The following is a 4,278-nucleotide window of genomic DNA, read 5'->3' as shown; positions in this document are numbered from 1 at the left end:
CATCAACGGAGAATAACTAAGTTGGGTATGGTGTACCCGTTGTGTGGAATAAAAGCAGACTTTAAAAAGTATATAAGAGTCTACATTTAAATTTTCTAAGGGGTATTAGTAGGCCTCTACTAGATTAATCATAAACCTTGATTCATGCCACATTTCAATCAATGGTCCAAGAATGGTCTGGCATGCTACTTACTAACCCAACACAAGAATAAGAGATGACTATTGTAAGTATCCCTCTACGTACTCTCTACCCACATGGTAAGAACCTAGAACATTTTTCCTAATAATGAATGTCACTTGTGCAGGACTGGATACATTTAAATACTACTTTCATGGCACATTTTCACCAATAGTCCATCCTAGACCCTACCTTCTGTAATGTATTTATTCATTCATTGCTTTATTTATTCATTTTTGTACATGAGCTAATTTGAATAATTTGAACATCAGTTTATTTTTCCAGAGAAAACACAATATGACCAAACCATCAACAGCTAAATTACAATACAATTAAATGCAACTATACATACGAACCTGACCCAAAGTGGGAGGGGCCTAGTTTATGTGTCTGTTTCTTTATCTGAGTATCAGTAAGTACAACAGGACAAATAATTCACATTGTTTTTTCAACACATGCTCCTCATTGGTCCACGCTTTACCCCAGCGGTTCTCAATGGGTGCACTGTTGCTCCCAGGTGATATTTGTCAAAGTCTGGAGACATTTTTGATTGTCACAACTGGGAGAAGAAAGTCAACTTTGGTATCTAGTGAGTAGAGGCAGTGAAGTTACTACACATCCTACAACATACAGGACAGCCTGCCACAACCAGGAATTATCAAGCCTGGGATGTCAATAGTATGAGGTTGAGAAATCCTGCTCCACCCTTTCCAAAATAACTGGTTGAGAGATAAATGTACTTATGCATTCACTCATAATATCATCAATATCTGTGAACATACACACTGGATGAGAAATCTGAATGGTATTAACAGCGATTCATGTGCTCATTATTCCCAGATATAAGCAACTGGGTCATATCTTCTTGTTTTCAATAGGCAACCAGCACTTCCCCAACCGTGCAGAACAACAACAACATGGATTTCTAGGTACTTATCTCTCTACGCTCCTCACCCAAATAGCTATCAGATTTAATCAATTTACGTTGGAACTGAGTGCTTAGGAAATGTATTAACGATAATAAACACATTACACACTCTCATAATTGGGCCACATATGGCTCTCCTTGTCTTAATTTATCTATTTGTTTATTCATTCATTTATGAGTTCACTTATAGTAATACAATCCAGACCTATGAACTTTAATGGCCTAAGAGCAAAACCCTGAGTATTACTAACTTCTGCTGTAAACTCATTCACCATTTAGGCATTACCGAGGTCTCTGACCTCACAGTTGTAGAGTTTAATCGAAATCATTGTTTAGACACCCTAGGATATTCATTATTGGTCCAAACATGGCACCCTTTTCTTCATTCATTCATATCTTCATTTATTGATTCCCTCGTTAAGTCACTAATAATTATAAAGTCAATATACATGAATCAAAAAACCTAAAACTAGGGGCCAGCCTGGTGGCGTAGTGGCTAAGTTTGCATGCTCCACTTCAGCAGCCCGGGGTTCACAGGTTTGGATCCTGGGCACAGACCTACACATGGCTCATCAAGCCATACTGTGGCGGTGTCCCACATATAAAATAGAGGAAGACTGGCACAGATGTCAGCTCAAGGACAATCTTCCTCACTAAAAAGAGAAAAAAAGACCTAAAACAATATCCTACGACCTTACTAAGCTGTGTCTATAGGTTTGTTTTCCATAAAACTAAGAGACTACATCTTTTTTGCAATGGCTCTCAGCACTATACATACAGATTTTCAACCTCCTCACTTCTCATCAATCCTATATTTATACTTTGTCCGTGCTTGCCCTTCTTTTATTTAATTTTTCCATGTTTTAAAGACAGTATGTGTGGTAGCTAGCCTACAAGAGGGCTCCCAACGAATCAAGACTCCTGGTATCCATGGTCCGTGTTAAACCATGCCTGGCCTCTATGACCAACAGAATACTGCAGCAGTGATGGTGCACGACTTCCGAGTCTAGGTTATAAACACTCTGAGACTTCCTCATTCCTCTCTCTTGGACTGATTGCTCTAGGGGAAGTCAGCGGTCATGCTGTGACGACACTTGAGCAGTCCTGAGGAGAGGTCCATGTAGGAAGAAACTGTGGCCCGCCACCAATAAGCGGCACAAACCCTCCACCCCTGTGAGGGAGCCATGGAAGCAGACCCTCCAGCCCCAGTCAAGCTTTCAGATGACTGCAATTCTACCTGACATCTTGAGTACAACCTCACAAGAGCCCCTAAGCCAAAATGGCCCACTAAGCCTCTCCTGGATTCCTGCCCCATAGAAACTGTGACAGATAAATGCTTCCTATTGTTTTAAGCCATCAAAATGTAGGGTAATTTGTTACAGAGCAGTAGACAACAGATGCAAAACAATGATCAACCAACCACTGTCCTATCTCACAATGAGGACACTGACACTATCTTCCTTGTTCCTATCTGCTCCCTTCTCGAGGATTTAACGGCCTAGATCTTTATCATTGAAGAAATGTTTAAGTTAACCATGGTACAAAATAAAATATATTAAAAACTCTGAAAATGAATAAAAGCCCTCCATCATTTTTAATTGACCTCCATTGCACTGAATTGAATTAACCGTCAACTTTGGTTAATTTCCATTATTGGTCCCTGCATGGCCAATATTTTAATGTTAAATACATGATTTTATCTATGTATTTAGCACTTATTCCTTTCGCATAATGTGGTGATGAACAAACTACCTAAACCAAGGACGTGAATTTTGACCAGTATCTACTACAGCCTCTAGGCTCCTCGACTACGGAGGTAAAAGCTAAAATCTTTATCGCTATTGAATAACTAAATCCAGCTCTGATGTTTTCATTCTGTGAAATAAAATGCACATCTTATAAAGAATCAAACAGCCTAGATACCTTTTTTTTTTTAATGGACTGGAGTCATGAAGTACTAGATTAATCATAAACTTTGCTTCCTATCATGTTCCCATTACTGACTCAAGAATGACTGCTTTCTATGTATTGACTATTTAGTGTTGAATTTTTTTTTTTTTTTTTTTTTTTTGTCCTGCAGGGAAAAATTCACCCTGCGCTAACATCTGTTGCCAGTCTTCCTCTTTTTTTTTTCTCCCCAAAGCCCAAGTGCATGGCTGTATATCCTAGTGGTAAATCCTTCTAGTTCTTCCATGTGAGCTGCTGCCACACCATGGAAACTGACAGACAGGTGGTGTGGTTCCGGGACCAGGAAAGGAACCCAGGCTGCCAAAGCAGTGAGCGCTGAACTCTAACCGCTAGGCCATCAGGGCTGGCCCATTAATTTTTAGTTAATGCAGTGAACACTGTTAAATCCACTAAGAGTAATAAACGTAAGCAGTACCACTATCCATCTACGTAGCCCCTAACCACATAGTTCACACCTCATTAATCTTTTTTAAGGGGCCATAGTCGTGAACTGCTTAGAGTGTGCCATGAAGCACTGGTCCAAAATTTACCCTAATTTGTACATTTACTGACTCATTCATGTTATCCTCTTATTTAATTACTCAAAGAATAATTTGATCATTTATTCATTTTTAAGAGAAAAAGAGTAAAACCCACCAGTAATCCAGAATTGAAATACCGTTTCATGTAGCTGCTGATACGTACCTTGTCTAAAGTGGGGTAAGTCTAGATTTCTTTTTCTTCGTCTAAAATGATTTAATCATTATCTTGTTCTTTCATGACATCTCCTCACTGACCCACGCTCTTCCATCTTTTAAATAATTGGCCAAAATATGAACTCACTCGTTCACTCATTTTTAACAATACATTCAAAACGAATGCCAGCCAAGACACTGGACAAGAACATGGACTGATACCAATATCTGTCTACATGCTGACTACCCACAGACAGAACCTGCTAGATTCTTTTTTGCTTTTTGAAGCAATAGTCAGTGAAGAGAACTGTGTGTGCATACTTCCCATCATATTCTCAATGTTAGTCCATGCTTGGCCTTCTTTCAATTAGGCACTTGCTTAAACAATTACTTTTAATGTAAATAATTTGTTCCTTTTCTAAATAAAACCAACAACCACATACCAACCACGAATCCAAAACAACAATATGGACTCTCACGCAATAGTTAGATCCTTTATGGAAGACAGCAAGGAAGACCTGACCTATTTA

The sequence above is a fragment of the Equus caballus genome, chromosome 24, assembly GCF_041296265.1.
Source record: "Equus caballus isolate H_3958 breed thoroughbred chromosome 24, TB-T2T, whole genome shotgun sequence".
Classification (NCBI taxonomy): domain Eukaryota; kingdom Metazoa; phylum Chordata; class Mammalia; order Perissodactyla; family Equidae; genus Equus; species Equus caballus.
The sequence above is the reverse complement of the archived record's forward strand: the minus strand, read 5'-3'. Positions refer to the sequence as shown.